Here is a 23,958-nt window from a genome sequence, read left to right as displayed (position 1 = left end):
TTTCAGTTACATATAAAAGTTTGATTATATCCTGAAAACTATTGTTTTAGATATTCTAAGCATTCATATTTTCTCTGATCTCTTCATTTACGAGCAAGGGAAAGCCAACCTAATTTACACATTTTACTTTGCCAGACAATATATAAAGCTGTACACTGTTCCAATCTCACAGTGTGATTTTGGGATTTAAAAAAAAAGTCCTTGCCTAGAAGTGTCTTCAGTGAAGGTCACTGAGATATTAAGTATGAAGGATGGTTGCTTAATTTTTTTAAATGAATCAAATTTAATATTATCAGCTAAATCAAAGAGAGGAAGTGATCAATTTAAGATACATCAGAAGATCTGCACAGATTGAAAATAAATCAAAATTAGTTTTGGTATCTGAGTTGGCTAAAATGACAGTTTAATTGCTCCTGAATCAAACATCACAAAGCTTAGTATGTAATTTTAATCACTGATGAGCTCCAGGTTAATTATGCTCATGGCAGGCATGCACTATAAAAACCCATTGAAATAATCTGATCACAAAGAGCATGAAAAACTAACAATTTTCTAATTAGTCCAGAGACAGGCATGTTTACCTTTGCATTTGGCAAATCTACACAAACATATGTGCATCCTGAAGCAGCCAATACGTTTAACATAATCTACTGCTAAGGCTCTGTCTACGCACAAAAACTATACTGGCTATAGTACAACCCACCTCCTGTGGATGCAGTTATACTAATATAAGCACATTTATACCTGTATAACTTTTGCCCATAAAGGAAGGGGAACAAACTACACTGTTACAAAGGCATCTTTAAGTATAACTGCACACACATTAGGAATTCTACTGCTGTAACTATTTCAGTTTTGTTTTTGTTTCTTAAATCACACTCTTAACTAAACACAGTGATATCGGTACAGAAAACTGTGTGTGGACCAGGCCAGATTAAAACAAGCAACTACCGTATTTTTAAGCAATGATAAAATGCTTTTTTTAATATTAACATTAAATAACTCTCCTTTTCCCACAGTCATTAAATGATTAGCCAGGATGCAACTTCCTTAACAGGTAAAACTAACTGAAACAGAGTGAATCAATGCACCAAGTGGGGCTAAATGGAACTGCCCCAAACTATTCTATCTGTAGCTTTCCTTTTACTCTAGGATGCTTGAAGGAAGTTCTATCTACATAACTGTATACCATAATACTACAGAATTCACAACACACAAACACTTGCCAGAATAGTCATGGGTATGCACACTGCACTTCAAGCAGACTGGTGTTTAATGTGCATTTAATAATTCTCGACAGATACAAAATGGGCTCTGCAGTGTATCATCTCACCATTCCTACTCCACAATCCCCCACAGAGTAGCTGTGCTGCTGTAATTTCCCTTCTGGAAGATTTAACAGAACCCGGCTTCACTTTTAAATCTACCATCACACAACTAAAGTAAAAAACAAAACTAGCATAGCGTAAGTGTCCTACTGTGTTTCCTGTTACTCTTTATTAAAAAAAAATTAAATAAACTACCCATCTATAGCTATCAGTCTCCTTACCTAATTTCAGCCTTAATCAGACTCCTAAACAATGACATCAGCCTTCTGATCACAATTGTATAAACAAATGAGCATTTCACTCCAATTAAAACAAATACTAATTCTTTGAACTGATGAGAAAAAAAAAAACACACCATAACCATAATGTATATTTTCATGCTTCAGCTGTTTACAGTCTTTGTGGCCATGTTTGTTATCAGGTTATTTAAACGAAATCATACCTTAATGAGGAATTAAAGATTACGGAGATGACTGAATGTACGTGCTCTTAGAGATTACAGCATCTTCAGTGTTGAAAAAGAAACTTCTTTGGTTGCACGGACCCTTCTATCTAACTTATAATGAAGTCTAACAAAGTCATGAAAAAACAACACAAGGTCTGCTACTGAACCAAAACAGATCTTTTTTTCCAGAAAGTTCATGTAACAGGTTTCAGCCCACTTTACAAACTTAAGTACAATTTAAAGTGTTTATTAAACTATTTTGTCTTAAAATGTTGAGGAACAATGCTTTTATATTTTAAATACTGACACATAAATGTTTATCCCTAGAGACATTAACAAGAAAACAAATCTTCTCCAGTGCTATCAGCTGGGATCACAGAAATACATACCTGCTGGTCTGCTTAGTATTTAAAGTTCTCTCAGTGATTCACAAGGCCAGTGACTCTGAACATTTTAAATCCTTTCCTCAAAAACAATGGCCCATATACAGAAAAAACTTAAATTGCTAACCTCTCCCTTCCTCCTGGAGAAACTGTTCTCTAAATTCTGCTCTGCTAAATTACTAAAAACCCACCTACAAGCAGATCTGCTAATGAAAAGGGGGTGCTTTCTGAACAATAGGAGAATTCCTCTGCATTTAGAATGCCGTGCTCCCATTCGAACAAAGAATCAGAAATGCCAGTTTTACCTCTGTTTTTTAATTGAGATTGTCCCAGCCTTCTTCTGCAGTCCAGTGAGACAGTGTTTGTGAAATGATTAAAAAGAACGTGATCTGATCAAGAGGACAGAATAATGGGAAAGGAATGTTAGGTTAGCCACAGTGCTAAGTGCTGGGAAAGAAGACCAAGAAGCTTCTTAGCCTATTGTTTTTATTCCCATCTGCTCTTTAGCCATCTCATAACACTTTGAGTCTTTATTTATGCTGTTTAAAAAATGGGTTAAAAGTTGCCCACTTACAACAGAATTTGGTAACAAGTTGAAAAAAATCTTTTTTAAAAAAAGAAAATAAATAAAAATCCTTGAATTATATCAAGTTTCCAAAAGGTCATCACTGTCTCTGCTGTGGCCTTTTCCCCATACCAAATCCTCTATCAATATGTCATAGTGAGTTAGGCAAAGACAAAAGAGAGGCTCGGTGTGAAAACTGCACATATATCTAATCCTGACAAAGCAATGAATAGGCCTTCACAAGTATAATTATACTTGTTTATTTGTTGCCACGTACAGAGGACTGATGAAAAAATCCATCAAAGTGGTATTATGCAGACACCAAGAGCTTCTTTTCTTTGGTTGCTAAAGCCACATTGAGGCTTAAATTCCTTATTGTTAAATTCAGAAGAAAGAAAGAAGGAAAAAAAGATTTTGGTTGGACTTTTTTTGCATCAATTGCTGACAGATCCTTTGTGTACAGCGCTGCATTATTAGCTGCATTAGCTAGAGACTTGCTCACACTGCTACTTCATTTTAGCCCATGGCTGGAATCCATAACTATAAACTACTGTACACACCACCTTTTAAACTGGGTGTGGTAGGAATTTAGCTGACCATGAGCTGAACAGATTTTAAACTGCCCCTTTTTTCACAATCACTCGTTTTAGATAACCAAATACAGGTAAACTACCTGTACCAAAAAGTCTTACAGTTACATTTTTTTCTTATGCTTTTAACTGCGGGAAAATAGGATGTGGGCTTAGATAGCACAGAGGTGTCTTTCACTTCAGTCTGTTTCATGTAAAGGATACTTAATATTGTAGGCTACTGTATGTAAAGACATCTATACATCTGTCAGAAACTTGGTTTCAGTGTAGCAAAGCAACAACAAACAAAACAACAACCCCCTACCCCTCAAAAAAAAACAACAACCCCCCACACACCAAACAACAAAAACCATAAGAAATAGTAAGAGTTGAAGGGTGGACTAGAAAGAAAAATATTTCTCAGACCACATTATTAAGTAGCCATTACACTCTAATAGACCCTAAATCAAATAACTTAACAAACGTACATTTTAGGGTAGGAAAAAGAGCCAAATAAGCTTTTTCTTACAGGACAGAAATATATCAAAGTAAAAGCAATCTGCATAGTTAATGTCTTTGTGAGCTTTCCAATTTAAAACAGAAAAGCTGTAATTTTTCTTTGCTGGCAATCTGGAAACACTCTGGAGTTAATTACAGCTGATTCTAAGTGAACCACACAAACAAAGACCAGTCTATGTCCAGACAATTATACTGCATTAACCAGCTTAGAGCTTCCTGCTGATGTTTCAGAGCTCTTCTATTACACCCTTCTACCTTCCCAGCACGATAGAAAATGCTTCTGCAAGGAGGAATTAATGAAGAGAACTGCAAAAGAATGTGTGACGACCTCTCCTGACATGGCAAAAACTTTCCAACCATGTCACGACAAAGTGGAGAAGGTAATTAAGTTTGAATAGAGGGATGTAACCAAATATATTATGCATTTAAAACAGCAAATTTAAAAAGGGGAGAAATGAGACAATACTGAGTGTGGTATTCCACCAGATTATTTTCTCCTCTATTCCCCTTATGATCCTCAAGGCCTAAATCAGCTATCATTCCAGATGGTTTTTTAACTTTTATAATGAAATCTCATGAGACTGATGCATTCTCCCTCTCTGTCAAGATATGATAGTTTCTTTGTTTGCTACACTGAAGAACCAGTGAGAAAATGTACATGATGGCAATAACATAATAATAGGTTTTGGAATTTTTAATTTAATTATAATGGTGAAGAACTGTTGCTTTACTCTCCTGTCTTCTTTCCACAGCTTTAATGAAACCACTGCAGCTGCTCTCTTTTTTGAGCAAGATCAGCAATCTCAGCCTGAACAAACTATACTGGTTTTGTTTTGTTTCAGGAAAATGTAATAATCAGTATGCAAGATGAACCTAAGAAATAGGCTCATCTCTATAAACAAATTTTGGAACATTTTACCCATTTGATTTCTAGCTTTGCAAATACTCTAACTGAAAAGTAATAGTTTGCATTGGTGTGAGACAAGAACACGAACTCTAATTATCTGTAGTACCTCTTTCTGATTCTCTCTTTGGTACTGTTTTGCTAGTGTTCTACCTGATACTGAAGTTTTGTAGTGATTACTTCATTAATGGGAAAGGATGGCCTAATCAGCTAACAGATAGCTAGAAAACTGTTGCTTGCCAATAGCAACAGAATATACCAACTTTCCTCCTTTCTTTCTTTTTAAAGTAAGATGCAGCTGAATGATAGTTACCCAATGAGCTATAAGCATTAATCACCTCCCTTTGTCTCATCTATGCAAAGTAGGATTAGAGTTAAAATTATGACTGCTGAATCCCTTTGATTTTCCTTTACTAAATAAATATTAATCTACAAATCAATCGGGTCCTGTATCATAATGCACACAATATAAACTATGAAAAGTTATATAAAGTACTCACTTTTACAAGCTCATCATTAATGAAAAGAGTCCCCATGTACTCCCTTTTCACTCCCCCCCCCTGCAAAAATCCCTATTCGATTTGGAAATTTAAATTAATAATCATGCTGAACATAAACCTTAACTATGGAATCCATTTGGGGTTTTTTACAATAAATTTACTCCATCAATCATTTTAGGAATTAATAAATCATATTTACTGTGTTTATCCATATGTCAATACTGCCAATCTGTAAAGCCTTTACAATTTAATCTCTTTAACTACAAAGTTAATTTACATTACACATTATTTTAAAATCACACACAAGAACATTATATAGAACTAGTCAGAAAATTAATCCTAATTGTCTTCACTAAAATCACACAGCTAATATCTCTCACCTGCTCACAAACACTGGGAAACGAATAGCTTATTTCAACAAGTTTTAAAAATTACAGAAGTGTTTCTTGTTTCATGAAATTTACCACTGGCTTCTGACTCTGAAAAAATATGATACAGGGCACTTTAAAGAACAGTGTACAATGGAATAGTCTTTTAAAGTGTGTGAATTATCATAAATATTTTGTTTTTATTCACAGACAAGTGTTATTGCTGCAACATGCACACACCTTCTTAGCAAATTCAAAATTTAAGACAAAACTAGAAATATTAATAATTATGAAGGCATTATGGTTCCAGATATCCAGCCTGTCTCTATCATCTGACAACAAACTTTGCAATAAAAGTTATGGTTCAATTTTTTTAAAAACAAAAAACAAAGGCCCACAAGCCCTTGCAGGCTAACAATGCAGTAATTATCTTTATAGAAGTAATCACAAGCCAGGTATTCATGCTAGCATTCCAATTCTCTTAGCAATACTCCAACTTCAGATGATTTCAGAAAGAGTCTTGATGAAGGAATAGACTATAGGATAGGTTTTAGAGTACATTTTAGAAACATAACATAAGATACTTTTAATGATGCATTCTCAAAAGAAAATGTATAGTGTTCCTTACAGTATTAAAATATTATTTCATAGTAAAATCAACATGGTCAATGAAAATAGAAGGTCACTTGGTTTTTTTAAATAGTATAGTCAGTAACAAGGCAGATTTATTTCTTGAATAAAATAGTGGCTAATTTGTTGTGGATATCCAAGATCAACTGGGCATTTTATTTATTATGCAGAGTCTTTCATCATTTTTTACACTGCAAGTTAATTTGACTGCTGTGCATAAGTGAAGTGAGCAATTCAGTAATTAACTTTTGTGTTTTAAAATGTATGAACTTTAATTAGATTTCATTATAAACAAACAAATGTCAACCATAATTATAAGCTCCTTGGTTTAACCACATATTATCCCTTTTCAAACAAACTTGATGTCAGACAAATTAAAATCAAGCAGCCAGCAATTTTGAGTTGAATTTTACATGATCTGCCAGTAACCTGATTGCTTTAACTTCAATATCATTACAGGAAAAGTATTTCAGGAAAAATAATTACAAGAATTCCAACAGGAGACAAGCTTAATTGTATTGATTCAAAAGATGCATGTCTATAGGAACCATGTTGAAGGAATAATGTTATCTTAAATCTACAGTTACTATTAAAATGAAATTGTCTGGCATGAAAAAGGCAATTTGAGATTGGTGTCTGGAAAACCAGAGATACAAAACTAACTGAAATAATTATCTTACCCAGTTATCTTATACTTTTAAGCAACAAAATATCAATGTGGAACAACTTCAAGGCATGAATGAAGGTTTGCAGGTTTATTTACTGACTGGTGTATCTATTAGTACCAGGAACAAGTGGAGCTGTCAGGACATAATGAAGGTAAATGATTAGTTAGCACTGAGACTGAGCTCTTCTTCAATGCAATAAGAGTTAATTAAAGTTTACCACTAAACATCAACCAAAGCAGGATGTTGATCAGGTTTCAGCATTAAGTGCAAACAGACAATGGTTGGCAGCAATTAGTGCAGCTATCAAATTACATGCAATGATAATTATACATTTAAAATAGCTAAAGGGCTTGTGGGGAGGAGGGGAGAACCTAATCAGCCCCTTTGACTACATATACTTGAAGGGCAGGAAACAGGTATCAGATATTTCACTTTAACACTGTAAATCAATAGAATTAAACAAAAAAGGTTGTACAAGTACATTATCTGAAAGAGGACAATTCACAGTACATGAAATGGAAGAAATCTGTAGACAACTTCTAACAAAGATAAGTACTAGTTAGATCAAATAAATTACTTTGCTGCTGCCACTCACAGTGACACCTGTAAACAAGCAGAGAAGTGTTTGGGGTTTAAAGGCCAGTGGCTGCAACTTTATTACAAATTTCTACAACAGTCTCAAGGTTACCTGGTATCTTTAGTCCCTGGGGCCACATTCATATCTCTGTGAAGGCCTGAAGCCTGTGACCACAAAGGGGAGTTTCATATGCTAGCAGCAAACCCACTCCAAGGAAGACTGAGTTTACGGGAGACAATTACCTGGTATCTGAGCCAGAGCCTAAGGCTCTTCTGCACACCCATTTCTCTCCACCCCCTGCAGTCAGCTTGTGTTTTAGCCCTGCTTGCTCCTAAACTCATGGATTTGGGGGGGAAAGGGATTAAGAATCAGATCACCCACTTCCCCTCCCAGTGGAATATGCTTAACAAATTGTGAAATACATAATTACTAATAACTCCAAATACACTAAATGCCGAAGCCTCTCTCCACCACATCACAGCCCTGCTGCCAAGGCCTCAAACTCAACCATGATACAATGGAGACAAGGTGAGTGAGGTAATATCTCTTATTGGACCAGCTTCTGCTGGTGAAAGAGACAAGCTTTCAAGCTTCACAAAGCTCTTCATGTCTGGAAAAGGTAAACCAGAGTATCACAGCTAAATACAAGCATAAAGGGTTAACATATTACAAGAAACCACTTAAAATGAAGTGGGCAATTAACACCTCTGCAGTCACAGGACAAAGAAGGGTTGGTAGGTTACAAATTTTTTATTCCTAGGGGAATTCTGTGCCAAAAAATTAAAAATCCTACGCACAATATTTTAAAATTTTGCAAAATTCTGCATATTTTGTCAAAATAATACAATATAATCACACCAGTTTCAATTATTTTTATAATTTATTTCAAAATACCTGTCAGCAAGTATGTCTGCAACAATACAGACAACAAAAAGATTCAAGAAATGTTTCTGACAAATAAATTCCTTATTAGGCATATTAATACAGAACTGTAAATAATAATTAATTTAAACTACTATACAGACACGTATTTCCCTCAGAAGCAATGCAGAAGGTTGGGGGAGCTAGGGGTAAGGGAGGAGTTGAGGGAGAGGGAAGTAATTGCTGGGAAGGAGCCTGTGTATGAACTTGGAGGGTTGTTGGGTGTGGGTGGGAATAGCATGTAACAGTTTATTTCTTTGAGGGAGGAGGTTTCCTAGGGGGCTTTTCCCATACTGATCCTGGCTAACCCTTAGCCTCTCTCATTCAGTCAGGCCCATCTGCCCCTGTCCCAATGTGTTCCTGTGCCCCCCATACCCATGTGTCCCTGCACCCCCTTCCCAATTTCCCTGCACCCCCTCAGTCAGCCCTGCCCTCTTGTCCCCATGTGTCCTTGCACCCCCACTCTCATTCAGCCCCTACCCCAGTCTGTTCCCCCCCCCACTAGCCCTTCTGAACCCCAGTCTGTCCCCCACATATCCCATGCCTCCTGACAGGCTGGCCCCAGGGACAGGGTGCTGCGAGGAACTCGGCCTCTTCTCTTCCCTATCTGTAGCTTGCTGCTTCCGCCTGGGAGCAGCTGCTCTCTGTTCTGGTGCCACAGTGGCCCCTGCTGGGTGAAAGTTGTAACTGCAGCACTTCTTGGCAGAATGGATTTTCTGCTGAGAAAAAAAAATCTACCTGGCATATGAATTCTGCATATGTGCAGTGATGCAGAATTCCCCCAGGAGTAAAACTGTTGTAATGAGCCATAAAACCGATGTCTCTGTTGACACTATGATTTTTTACCATCTAGCAGAGTTATGAATTTAAGTTCACAAGCTCGTCTTTTGAAGTTGTTGGGCAGGTTTCCTTTGAGGACAAGGAATGATAGGTCAGATATTGACTGAAAAGTTTGACTTTGTGAAAAGTACTCACCCACCGGTGATAGGGTGATCTGATGGCAGCCACCAATAAGTTCAGTAGCAGTATATCACTAACATCTAGCCTATACTGTTGACCCCAGCTAAATATATGAGAGGAAAGCGAAAAACTCCCAGCACCAGCACCACTATGCTATGAGGAAAAAATTTCTCTCAACCCTAAATTGGAAGTCTGCTAAATCCTGTGCAAATCAGCAAGAATCCTGAGTCCCCTGAAGTGAAGACACAACCACTGCCTCACAACTGCTATTCCAAGACTGGTGAAATTCTAGGAGAAGGGGCAAACACTCTCTTCAGGCCAACCACCTCCATGCTTTTCCTGAGGCACCCAGAAACAAGCCAGGAGGACTGGTGTTTGAACACACCTAACACTCAGACAATTCCTGAGCATACTCTTCCCATTAGCCAATTCAGAGATAAAAGGAAGATGTCTGGCTCCTACCAGCCCAGAAAGACGCAGGAACATGATCATCTGACCCACCTCCCTATCTTGGCATCAGCTGGATGGGTCTGGCAAGTGAAAGCCTCATTTTTGTTAAGGTGTTCTCAACCTGGGGATTGTAAACAGGTGACAGAAGGCCACAGCCACCCTTGTCTTTCCCATACATTAAAAGGGAGGAGGTCCCAGTATGGAAAAAGGGATTGTAGTAATACAAGAACCAGGGGACAGACCATTAAATTAAAAGATGTCAAATTCAAAACTGATAAAAGGAAATTCTTCTTTATACAATGTTGGATATGTGGAACTCATAACCACAGGACATCACTGAGGCCAAAAACTGAACAAGAGTCAAAAAGAGATTGGACATTTATATGGATAACAAGAACATCCAGAGTTACCATACTAATGTGAACAAAAATTTTGAAAGGGATATTACATAAGAACGGCCAAAGTTGGTCAGACCAAAGGTCCATCTAGCCCAGTATTCTCTCTTCTGGCAGCATCCAATGCCAGGTGCCCCAGAGGGAATGAACAGAATAGGTAATCATCAAGAGGTCCATCTCCTGTCGTCCATTCCCAGCCCCAAACCTCACCTCTTCAGGGTTTAAGCCAATCTCTATCTATCAGAGGCCAGGATGAGACCTGGTATGTTCAGCAAATTATCTCACATCCGACTACTGGGTTTCTTGCACCTTCCTCTAAAGCATCTGGCACTGGCCACTGTCAGAGACAGGATACTAACAGACCTCGGTTCTGATCCAGTATGCCAATTATCTGTGGTATGAATTAAACTTTCAGAGTGAGGAAATGCTACTGTGGGGAGTTGGAGCATCTTATTTTTTGTCTGAACTAAACAATGCAACAATCCTACATCTTGGCAGGGAGTTAGACTAGGGGATCCCTGTAGTCCCATCTAACCCTATCTTCTATAAGATTTCATCAGCACTGGCTGGTATTTCAATGAGCTACATTTAGTTCTACTGTATTTTCTTCTATAATTTTTACATCAATGTTAAAAAATTAAAATCTGATTTGCCTGTCAGTTTTGAAAAACCTTTAGTTCTGATTTTTAAGATCACATTTATTTTAATACTATGATAACTGTATAAAATTAGACACATGCATAAAATACATTAAAATGGGCTCTGTTGTAATGTTGCCTACCAATTATGGCTTGTGCTGGAATGCGTGTAAATTCACATCACTAAAATTATTTTAATAAAAAGCCTCACTGTTTTGCATAGTTATTGGGCTGCAGCCTAGAGCAATTCTGTAGAATTTTTTTCCCTAACAAACCTCATTTTTCCCAACTAATTCTGTTATGCTAGGGATTTGTGCACAGAGTTGGCTAATCCCAGTATTTCCCTAGAGCTGAATCTAAGCTATGGCCCACTCCCAGCACAAAAGTGTCTCCAAAAGCCCTTTCGCCCCCTTCAGCACTCATACACTCATTGGTCCTGACATTTTCACTTCAGCCATGACAAATGAGCTGATGGCTGTGATCAGATTGCACACGAGGACTGCTTTATCTAAAGACATATCATTAGCTCTCATCACTATCTTTCAATATGACTCCTTTTGTTTAATTTGTTATGAAAATGCAAGTAAATTTAAAAAACATCTGAACCCTAAAGTAACAACACATAAACTTCATTAAAAGCAAAAAGCAAACCAGACTCAGACAGGATCAGAAAAAGGCTAGCATTAAATGTTTCTCTGGGGATTTAAGAAACTGTACTCAACCTCTGCCCTAGTGCAAACATACCAGTTGACCGTCTTCAAAAGGTCCCTTCCCCCATGGTAGACTGCTAGCACTACTTGCCATTTTTAGAAAGACATAAATAAACCAACAGCAATCAAACATGACTAATAAATAAGTAAGCCAATTTCTTTGTCTCAAAACTACTTCACATATTTTTCTGTACCACCAACATGCATTTTCAAATGAATCTCTTAAAGAGTATAGTGGTATACAAATAAGATTTTTCACTTGAATCAGTTGTCTGACTTTCAGTAACACTAAATGCTGTTTGAAGAGGAAATATTTCAATTCAGTATTAATACTGCAATCTTCCTCTTAAGTTAGAGTCTAAGTTCCAGTTACATAGTTCTTGTTACAGCTGCAGGGTTTACAAAGTATATATTTGTTGTAACCTCTTCTAGCAATTCATCTGAGAATATACACACATCTAGACAGAGTCAACTGTAACACAACAGATCTTGGGAATGGAAGTCATGCTTTGAGGTAAAGTGCTATTCACTTTTGGACCATGCAAGAAGCTCTTTATTCCTGTTCTTATTGGCATCAGTTCCCCCTTACCAGCATAAGAACAAAGCCAAGTGCTCGTGTGAGGTTTATGAATAAATCAGAGGTGAGCCACTTTAAGTGCTGCCCATGATTTCCTTGTTGACAGTGAGCACTTAAACAGGCTTCTATGACCAGTAACTCCTGGCAAATCTTAATGGTTCCTAATCTGCACCCTGCTTCATTTCAGGAAAGAAATGACTCTCCCCATTTTTTCTCAAGTCTTCACCTTTTAGGTAACTGTTGTCCCACCTTCTTAGAAATGCACATTCAGGAACTGTCCCGTTTCAATACCAAGCCTGTATGTTAACACACAACTTTAAAAACACCCTTTTCTCCCTAGAAAACAAATTACAGCTAATAAAAATATTATTACACAGGTCAGCCTAAATAATTCTCAAACCATTAAACAGTTCCACATTTGTTTAAATTACATATATTTAAACAAACCTAAAAGGTTTCTAATATATTTTTCCAATTGTTAAAATCCTGTCAAATACTGAGAACTAACACACTGTGTTTGTATGGCAAGAAGTAAAATAAGAAATATTTACAAATTCCTGCTATTAAATTTGTTTATATAAATTCAAACATCCTTAGAAAACTATTTTTAAATAACCTTTAGGTTGTGAAACAAATGGACGTAAGATAGTAAATTCAGAGTTGGAGCCCAAAAACTCCACTCGGAACACATTATCATTAACTCCTGCCATTTCAACTAGGACATAAGTATTACAGCACATCTAACAATAATGCCCTCATATACCAGACCCATGCTGTTATACATAGGAACAATTGGTTGTTTAGGGGACAGGGTTTCAACATGCAATTAAACCCACAATTTTTAATTTCTTGTCCTTTATTTTGGACACGTCACATCCAATGAGATTCAATCTACTCTATAATAGCCAAGCCATTGTTATGCTGTCAGTCACAGCAATTTATAAAATGACATTTAGACTTCTTTTTATCTTGGTGCTCCTCCACCTATTCAAGAGAAGTTGCAACCATACCACCTTGGGCTGTGATCTCATAAGCTAACCCCAGCTAGCATGGAGATTTCCAAAGAAAACAGTGCTGTTGATGATTTCGTAAATGGCATTTCTCTCTCTAAGGGCCTGATCCAAAAGCCCACAGAAGTCACTGTGAGTCTCTACTCACACTGACTTCACTGGCTTTGGATCAGGCCCTAATTCCAAACTAGAAGCTACTGTAATGCTGGAGGAACCCTCTTTCAGAAGAGATATAAATCCAAGGCCCTGACCACCTGTGACTATCAAATATCCAGTGACACTTTCCACCAGAGCTGGAACGTTTGCCCTGATGCACTAACTGATTACCAGTTGGAAAATTACATTTTGTCTAACTACAATGATCTAGTTGTTTTTGTGGGATAAAACGTTCTTAACTTTCCCAAGTCATTGTGTGGCATAGTTGTGGGCTGCTGTTTGTGTACTGTGTGACACTTTCCACCCTAGAGACGGCTGCATCCCAGTGATGGAGGAAGTGGTTTCTTGTAATCAGTTTATAATAGTTTAAGGGATTTGGGGGTCACATTTGCTATATAAATGTCAGTCATTAACTTTATTTTATAAATGCTAAGGCATTTTCTTATTTATACTCTCAATCTTACAAATTGAGAACAAAATCTATTTTTCTCTTCCTGTTAAATAAACAAACATTTTCCCATTACAGAGAGGGTGAAGAGAAGGATGAAAAACATGAGGGTGGTACTCTATAAAGAGCTGCTTTTCATCGGGACCCTTAGCATCTGAAAGCAGGAGTAAGGACCAATGTGCTTCTAATAGGGAGAAACTGCACTTTGTAATGGTTTGGCTATGGCGCCTCACACAGGGAACTTTGCTCTGTGTGGAGTCCTTTGTACAAAACTTGGGAAGCTTGAGGACCCTTCTTGTCTTCTTGGGAAAGTTGCTTTGGGGCCTTTGCTGTCTCACAGTATGGAAGCTTCTTTCTCCAAGTGGGAGGAAGTGTGCTCTTGTTTTCTTTAACTGGAGAAGATTCTTATCTGTAAATCTATAGCAAATGTTGTAAATCTAGAGTAACCCCATTTATTTCACCAATATGTCATATTTTGGGGAGCTGCTAGTTACAGGTGACCTCTGATTATGGGAGATGCTCTATGAGGAAGCCTCAGTGTCAAATTGGGAGGAGCAGGCCTTCAACAACCTTTGCTTTCAGACTCACAACTCTGGGGTTTTTCGCCTTCCTCTGCAACGTGGAGCACGGGTCACTTGCTGGAAGGTTCTCTGCATCTTGAAGTCTTTAAACCATGATTTAAGGACTTCAATGGCTCAGACACAGATTTGGTACAGGAGTGGGTGGGTGAAATTCTGTGACCTGCATTGTGCAGGAGGTCAGACTAGATGATCATCATGGTCCCTTCTGACCTTAAAGTCTATGGTTCTATGATTCTATTACCTGGTTGCAGAAAAGAATCAGCCACCACCAGCCCCTCCATAAAATCTCAACTAGAGCATTCACCTTATGTTTTACTTCTTCAGACACAGAAAATGTTCTACTAAAACTTCTTTGCAAAAAGACAACATCTTTTATACAGGATTTAACATGAGTATTTTTAACTGGAGATTATGGGCCTGATTCGCCTCTCATTTACACCATTTGCACCCCAGTGTTTTACACCAATGTAATTCCAGTGACTTCAGTTGAATTATTCCTGATTTACATTGGTGTAAGGAAGGAGAATCAGACACTTTATTTTTGTCTATTTCAGGTGAGTGAGACTTCAGTCAACACAGACACTTTGTAAGGCTTTTTTTGTTTTAAAGACAGAGCATTTGCCTATTTAAATACATCCTTAGATGTGTGTCTTACATAGCATAGTATGTGTATTACTTGCACTGCAAATCCATTACAGTCTATGTGGTAAATGTGTGTTTTCAGAAATCCCATGGTCTACCTTGTACATATAGTCTTTAGTTGGTGAACTATCAACCTAAAAGACTGTAACACCTACTTAGGAGCTGGTACAGCCTATCAGGTCAGTTTGACAGCCACAAACGTGCTAAATCTGCTTGCAAAAAAAATCCTAATTTCTAGGTGGGTTTAAAATTGATCTCAAAAATACCAAAAGTAAGTAAACTATATTATAGACAAATCACTTTTTAAATGTCATTTTTTAAACTCAAAGGTGGCTTTGAGTAATGTGAACATATAAAAAAAAGTGTCAACACAGTCAGCTTTTATTTCACTCATAAAAGTTGGTTAAACCATTCCTTAAAAATATTGTTTAAAAAGAAAAAGTCTGTCATAGACAGGACCTTGCATTTTAAATTCCAGCCTGGTGCAAACTTTTCTAGCCACATTGTGAACCTTGGAAAAACAGGAATTATAAATAAGAGTACTGGTATAGTGGCACTGAAGTGTAACTATTAAACTAGGAAGGAACTACAGAACACCCATGTTAAAGACCAAATCCTGAAGACTTTACTCGAGCAAAAGAAGGAAGGAGTTTTGCCTGAGTAAGGACTGTAGGATTGATTCTGAATCTTATCAACAAATATGAATACCATAATGAATATTGTTTTACCAGTGATGAACCTAGAACAGTTACCAAGAAATGTGTCTCTCTTAATTTCTTACACCTATCCAGCTGTTCACATAAACATATGCTACTTTGCATCTTACTGAGATTTCTGGATTTTAGAAAGTATCTGAAATACTCTGGTTTTCTACCCATTCAGTAAGAAAGCAGACATCACATAAGTTACCATTAATCCACGTGTTATCCAATTCTACAGTGGCTGGAAAATTTCCAGTTACAACACATGGTGCTTGGTTAACAATATTTTAAAATACAAATGAATTTATTTTTTAAATTAACACAATTTTCTTATGGACATACATCAATAAGCCCATCTCAGTTTGAAAGAACATCCTTTATGTAGATTTCTTCTTCATTTAACAGAGGTTTTAAGGAATTTCATAAAGTTAGCAATAAAAGTTTCCAAAACCATATAGAATTTCTTCAACTTAATCTAAAAAGTAAAGAATCTTTGTGATCTAATTAAGATCAAACACTTCTGGCTGCAAATAATTCCATACTGAATTGGCAACCTTACTTCATTCATTCACTTTTACTTCTGAATTCTTAAATGTGAATCTAGTCGTTTAAATATTATCCAGTCAAGTACAGCATCGAACTGGCAAGCATGTACAAATGCAAGTTCCGCAAACTAACAAGAGCAAACAAACAAAGATAACATATGGTAGAGTCTACCAACACTTTTCTATAGTGCCACTAAATAAATAATTATTTAAATGCATATATATAAATAATCATCTACACTGCAATCAATTTACATATGAACAAAAATAACCAATTCCCACTTTCAAAACTATCTCAACACTTAAGGTATTTTAGCTGCACTAATTACTGTTGAGAGAATATAACTATGAGCACCGATCACATTGTCAACAGCTAACCAGTTACAGCCCTAACATAAGGCCTGATTCTACTCCCTTAAAACCTGCATTGACTTTAATCTGTAACTTTGATGAGAGTAGGGTCAGGCCTTTAGTGATATGGGAACCTACTGTAAGTGTTTTAAAAAGTTAAAATATATTGATACAATTGTGCCAAAATACTCTTCATGATATGCATATACTAATTTCTATTTAAATTAGATTTTTCCATGTTAAGTACTGAATAGGAGAGTATTTTTCCCCATAAAGGCTTATAGACCACTTAATCACTTAAAGTCAGAATTAACTTTTTCCAAAGAGAAAAAGTTAATTACTTAAAACAGGTATTAACTAAATGCTGCTTGCATAAATAACAAACTTGATTAGACTATTATTCTGTAGTGGTGCATAATTTCCATTGGAAACTTTTAGAATAACTCCCCAACTCCCACCCCCACCCTCCAGGCAAAGTACTGAGAATCCTTGATACCCAATAGTCAATATTTGGTTAGCCTGTCATGTTCCTGGAACTCTTCTACATACAAACCTGTGTTTATCATCCTCTAGCTGCACTATTATCATACATATTACTTCACATGATGATGGAAACTCAGGGCATCTTATAAAGTTGCTGAAATCTGAGCTTCTGCTTGTTTTCTAAAGTCTTGGACAAACATAACTTTAGGGAGAGCTGAGCATGGGCATAAAGAAAGAGGAGCCTGCATTTTCATCTTCCTTTCATCTTAGTCATTCAGTCAACCATTCAGTGCTCTATTCAACAGAGCTTTTCATTATGCAAAAAAATGCTAATCCTTTTCCGATGCTTTCACACTTGTATAAACCCCCATTCCTTCGACTGAAAAGCAATTATATCAGTTTACCTTTCTGTCAAAAACAGGATTAATATTCCAATACCAGAATCTCCTTTATTTTCCTCTCTTTTGCTTTAGGAAACTAGAGATTATTAGTGGAGGTATTCCTTAGAGCAAGAATACATTATTTTAAATATGATTATGTTAGCTAAAGAAAAAGAGGAAAGGGGAGGGAGAGAAAAACTTCAGTTGCTGCGGAAACTCTTTTCAGTGACAGAACTGACCTTCCCTTTGCAGAGGCCTGAATAGAATGAGCCTCACTCTGGTCTATTAATCAGAAACAAATTATGAAAGAATGTGGCTGGACTGGTTGACACTATCCTGTCTTGGGAGACTCAGTAACAGCCTAGTAACAATGTCCTCTTCATGGGTAATGAACAGCCATGACAAATGATGCAGAGAAACTATTTATTTGCATATGCAAATTCTCACACAAGGGAAACATGTACAAACAAGTGTCATTGTAAGGTGGATTAGGCAAACAACGCTTTCTTTTTAGGACATTCTGCAGCCCAGAACATTAGTCAGCACAATTAAACCAGTCTCCATGGAGACTAATGAAATTTCACCATGGTATGAGTTAAATTAGATAGCTAGTTATGTGTTTCCACAATCCAACTTGAGATCCATTATTGTTTCAGAACAATACAGCAATTGTGCCTGGCTGATCTTTGCCAGCTCAACAAGCTCCTAAATTGACAATTTGCATATGTTAATATAATTAAGCACTAATTACATGAAACTTGTACATATTCACATGCACTTTCCCTGGGCGCTTTTCAGTTTGAACCCTGGCCAAGTCTTTAACCCTTTGAATGATTTTGGAGCAGGAAAGCTCTGCCTTGTGGATACAGCCTCAAGGCAGATGCAGAAAGGCTCTTCATTTATAAACACAAAGCTTAACCTGGCTTCTCATATTTCTATCAACATGGCTAGAATATATTTTTGTCTGAGCTGGGGTAGGATGTGGGGGGGGGGGAAGTTAGGGGCATTTTAAAGCCCAGCACTAGTATCTCTTTGCATATGAAAACATTAATATTTACCCAAATAAAATGTTACAAAATCATTTGTCCTCACTGGCATAGTCAGATCCTTATAGATCAGAACTGTCAAAACCTAGAGAGGGTTTGATGTCAGTGCTCTGACAGCAACAAAAATGGAAGTGAGCAAAGGAAAAAAAGAGCAAGCAGTAACTAATGAGCTTTACATAAATATATGCAGAGGCAATTAAGCAATGTTAATTACTATGACAGCAGTTAATTGAATATAATTAGATATTTTAAGCCACTGACTAAGGCATAGTTAAGATTAATTTTATTGAGATTAATTGTAAATAAGAATAGATTAACTCTCTGTTTTGACAGGCATAAAAAGTAGTTGTGCAAATTAACTAGAAGAGCAGAAACTAGCACAAAAATCATATATTATTTTAATGTCACACCTCAGAATCATCTCCTCAATAAACATGACTTTTCAAACTCAAATAGACAGGAATCTTGAAGAAAAACAAACAGCTTGCAGAGATTAAAGAGCCTTTTGTCCTTTTTCATGTGCATTTCTTTTAGCAGACTAAATTAAGCGAGTCTGGTGTACGTTTTTAGGAAGGAACATTTCACACTGAATGGAAAAAATGTTCTATCACATATGAAATTCATGCAGCTGTGCGGAACTTGGTCCAGATGGTCTAAGACTATAAAACAACACCAAATGATAGACAGTAGGGCCTTCTCAAGATTATGTGATAAAGTCACAACCTCATATTTTGACCTAAATTTTCTGTCAAGTATTGTTTCCTTCCAGACCAGATATCTCCATTTTAATTTTTAACTGATCATGAATATTCAAAAGGACATTCTTAATAAATGTTGCTGATAAACATCTATTTAGAAATCATAAAATATTTGTAAAAGGCCCCTTTGCTTCATTAAAACAATGCTGAACCCTGAATACAGAAAAAACAGCCCTGGTTCTTTTAACTATACTAGACTGTTCACACCACTTAGATTAAAAAGGCAAAAATGTCTGTTTTTAAATATTCTTAAACCAAAACCCCAAACACATTCTCACAGCACATTAATTCATGCATGATGGTTAAAAAAATTAACAACAAAGCTGAAGAATGCTGAACAAATCACTAATAAGAAAGGAGCTTCAACTGATTTTGAAATGAATCAATAGGTGATTAGCATAATATTTTTAAAGCAATAGACTGTATATATATTATATAAACATATATATTATATTTTCAATACCTTTTTAGCTCTTAATCGAACAAGGGCTTTACAATACTGAGCATGTCCCTACATTGACTATCAACTTCTTTGGAATGCCTTTGGTCTTTTATAACGAAATCCAAAAATGGTCTGTGAAACAAGGCTACGACAAGTCATTCTGCAGTGAAAGATTTTAAATCATCCAGCCTCTTCTAATAGACTTGAGACTTATTGAGGTAGAAACCATAAAAAATGAAGAAGGGAAATTTAATCCCTGAAATATTGATTTGCACATTAATATCATATAGGCAGAGGGCAATTTGGCTTCATGGAAATGACACATTGTCGACCCTTGGTGAAGTCAGAGCCAATCTAACTGCTGAACATGTCTGAATCTCAAGAGTTATTAAGGGCTTCCCTTCTTGCCTTTATGACTTTTCTTCAGCCTACCAATGCAATCTTAAATGTATTATCTTTAAGAAATAATTGTAAAACCTCAGGGGTTTTCCAGTTAATGGAAGGGAGGCTAAACCACATCAGATTCTGAAATGCAACATTAAACTCTTGCAATCAACAAAACCACCTCAATTCTCATCCATCCAGTGCAGGATCTAATATTGTTATTAGAGATAATCAAATTTCATTGTGTAAATTTAGGCTCATGGTCAGAATGGAAGCAGTAAATTCTGCAATATTAAACAGTGATTTTCTCATCCCCCTTTATATGTTCTTTGCTGGTACAACATCTTTTAAAAATAAATCCAAACTAATAAAAAAAATCAAAGAACAAAAATCTGCCCTTATTCTGAAGATGCACCTCATGCCATATGTTATCTGCAAAGGTTTCCTCTAGTTTTAACTTGGTCTAACTGATTCTCTAAAATGAAACTTATACTAAGCCAGTATCCCTGCTTAAACCAATAGCAGGTACTACTACTGTGACTTACACAGATGGTTTACCTGACCTTTCTTTGTTCCTTGGGTAGGTTTCACTTTTGCAGATTTACGACTTTCCCCCTATATTTCATTGACCCTATATGTTCATTATATTAAAAATGAAAACTATCGAATACATGTTTATGTTGAAGAAGTCGAAAAGCCAATGACCAGAGGATAAATAGATGCCACAGTGCAGTGTGTGGATCTCTAGATCGCATACCATAAATATTCAAGCACAGATAGCACGAATAACTGAATAATCCTGATGAGCCCAGCACTGAAGCCAGGTGCAAAAGGTTAAAACAGCTGGCTAGGAATCTTTTATTTTTGTATGCCTTCCTGCCGATTGAAACCACAAACCTTGAAAACTATCAGATATTCCCTCAAGGCTGATTGTTTGGGGGTGTTTTTTCATTGTTATTATTATTTCATTCAGTTTAGTAGGATCCCCCAGAGCAGAAGAGAAAGAAACTCCTTAAATACAGTCAGTTGAACAGAACGTGGAGTAATAATGATTAAGGCCCCCCCCTCCAGTTTATTTTAACAATCTTCTGTGAGCACCTTCCAATCCAATTGTTTGTATTCCTTCTTTAAAAGAAAAGCACTCGCCTTGTTCTGTCAGTTTTGCCAGTAAATATAAAGTAAAACAAGTGTTGATGGCACTGAGAGTGTTACATACCCAGGCTGTGTTTTTGCATTGCTCTCAATGGAAGCGATCGATGCCCATGTCACAGTCGTGTCCCAATCGCAGCCAAGTCTCTGCCTCAATCTAACCAACAACAGGCAGGGCTGCAAAGGCTGCTCACTACCTCTTCCATCCATCCACCACCAAACTAAAAATATAATACTACATATGATCCTTAACCACTCCACCACCGCTCCTAGGGATCAAGCCACTGAAAATCCAGGGGAACACAATTAAAAAACAAACAAAACAACAGCCCTCTCTCTTTCTTCCTGTTTCTCTCCCTCTCTCCTTTTGCCAACTACATGATCCTTGATTAAAAATGGAACAGGGTTTAAAAAAAAAACAAAAACAGGAGAGCGAAATGGAGCAGAGGAAATGCAACTGTCAGAAAACGGGATGGTCAGACTTCCTGGGTGAACCTGCTTGTGTCTGACAGTGTAGCTCCACCATCTTCAGCCTGGCAAGTTGTCTTTTGGTTGGGCTTTTTTTTTTTTTTTTTTTTTTTTTTTGTGGGGAGGGGGTGTTCTGCTTGCGATCTGTGCCTTGGTACCTAAGGAGGAAGAGGAGGAGGAGGAGGGTGTGTTCCTGAATGGGAGCTAAAGCCTCCTCGGGACGGCGCTGAGGTGAAACAGGCTGAACCTGACTGATGTGCCTCCTCTCTCGGCTGGACCCAGTGCCCCAAGCAGCCGATGAGAGACCCCCGGCCGCCCGCCTCGCAGGTAACAAAAGAAATACCAACCCGTGCGTTTGCCGCTGCTGCTGGGGAGGGATGAAAGAGGGGAGGAGTGGAGGGGAGCGGCCGTAAGTTGGCATCGGCTGGGGGGAAAGTTTATTACCATTTTTACAGGAAATTTCATTTAAGGCGGAAGGGGGAAGCAGGGACGAGGCTGCCATTAGCCGCTGGGTCGGCAGGGATGCACTTGATCCCCGGCACAGGGAGCCAGAGCAGGGGCTGTGCTGCGTTATCACGATTTGTGTTTTACAGCATCTTCCTCGCGTTCAAAACATACCGATTTCCCCGTAAAGCCTTGGCGGGGGGGAGGGGGGGCTTAAGCCAGCCCCAAAGCCCAATAGCAGCGATGCCCCTAGCTACTGGCGAGCTGCTCCGGCAGCCAGCCTGCTCCAGACAGCGTCCGTCAGCACATCCCTCTAAGCCAGCAGCTCTGTGGAAACTGACACACAGGCAAAGCACGCTGCTAACGGGCTCTGCTTCTTCCTGCTGCTAGAGACAGGAGCTCACAGCTTCTGCTGCTGCCTCGAAACCTACCTGCGAACACAGTACCCCCCACACCCCAACAGCACCCGCACGCACACACACAGTCCGGGTCCCCTTCGTCCTGCTGGGATCTAGCCCCCTAAAAAGCGAAAGTTGGGGGGAAAAACGGGGAATCTGCCCCCCCAAAATACACCTCAAACTTTTGTGGGGATCAAGCTGTGAAAGAAGGTGAAGGAGTAAAGGGCTGGGGGTACTGGCAGACGATGACTTCTGGCAGCGGTAACATCTTTCCTAATCTGACAGGTTTTTTTTCCAGCTCCCTAAAAATGCAAAATGGGGAGGAAAGGGGGGGGAGCAAAGCCTCTTCTGGAAAAACGTGTAGAATCCTCCACTTAATCCAAAAGTTAGAGCCCGAAAAATGTCACCCTCCAGAATAAAAAATAAAAAGAGATCGAGAGAAAGAGAAAGCAGCCCCTCCTCCCCCAAATGAGAGCAAATATTGTACCTAAAAATGGGGAAAGAGGGAGAAAAAAGGGGGGCGAGAGAGGGAGAGATACATGGGATCTGGGGATGTGAGTGTGAGTGTGTGCGTATGTGAGGGAGAGAGAAAGAGGCAGAGAGAGGGAGAGAGAGAGAGCGAGCGAGAGCGAAATATCAAAGATTGTGCAAGATCAGCCTGGAAAGATAATCGATACACGACCTAAATTTAACACAAACTACTCAATAAAAGTTAAAGAAAAAACTTACTTTCCATTTCCCCTCGCAGTTCCTACTGGATCTTCGCCTCTTTTTTTGTTTTGCTTTATTTACTTAACAGCTGATCACATCCAAGTAAACGAGAGAAGGTTCATTAAAAAAATAAAAAAAAATAATCCTCCAACTTTATTGGGTGGAAATAAAAATTATTGAGCAAGAAGTGGGGGGCATAGAGCAGTCCTTTGGGGTCCGGGAGTTGTTAAAGCATGTGCCGACCGCGGTCTCGCTGTTTGGTTGTGAAGGGGTTGGGAAAAGGAGGAAAGGAAATGAAAATCCGATATGTCTTTATTCTGCTAATTATTATCGTTTTAGCCCTGTTTAAAAAAATGGCTGATTAAGTTGAGTGCGCATGTCTTTGTGTGTCTATTCCCGATATGCACTCTGGGAATGAGCGAGAGAGAGCGAGGGAGAGGAGAGGAGAGAGAGAGAGAGAGAGAGAGAGAGGTGTAATTAGTGAGGTGATCAACATTCTCCAGACTGCAAATGACGCGCAGCCCCGGACTTAGAGAAGCTGGAGCTGCCGCGGCTGCTGGGGGCTCGTAGGGGTTGCATGAACCACAGAACCAGCCCAGAGAAGAAGGGGCAGCAGGAAAGGAGCTTATGGACACAAACACAAGTCTGCAAACTTCATTAGTAACACAGACACATACATCCATACACACAAAGTAGATGGCAGGGGAAAATTAAAAAAAAAAGAGAGAGAAGGTGGGGGGAGAAGTCTTCCTCT

The 23,958-nt window shown here is 38.0% G+C and overlaps 1 protein-coding gene across 2 annotated transcripts in view; it reads right to left on the bottom strand.

Moving 5' to 3' along the window:
* The window catches only part of ZFHX4 (zinc finger homeobox 4), a 181,825-nt gene extending 158,297 nt beyond the window's left edge, over window positions 1–23,528 (bottom strand). The window contains exon 1 of one of the 2 annotated variants that reach the window (XM_032767922.1): window positions 23,223–23,528. The gene's annotated coding sequence lies outside the window, so the exon portion shown is untranslated. Of the gene's footprint in view, window positions 1–21,250; window positions 21,323–23,222 lie in introns of those variants that run through there. The other variant, XM_032767923.1, reaches the window with a different exon arrangement.
* Between the last annotated feature and the right edge of the window lie 430 nt (window positions 23,529–23,958).

This window comes from Chelonoidis abingdonii, chromosome 2 (assembly GCF_003597395.2).
Source record: "Chelonoidis abingdonii isolate Lonesome George chromosome 2, CheloAbing_2.0, whole genome shotgun sequence".
In the NCBI taxonomy this organism is placed as follows: Eukaryota; Metazoa; Chordata; order Testudines; family Testudinidae; genus Chelonoidis; species Chelonoidis abingdonii.
Note: the sequence above shows the minus strand (reverse complement) of the source record. Positions and strands in the feature narration are given on the sequence as shown.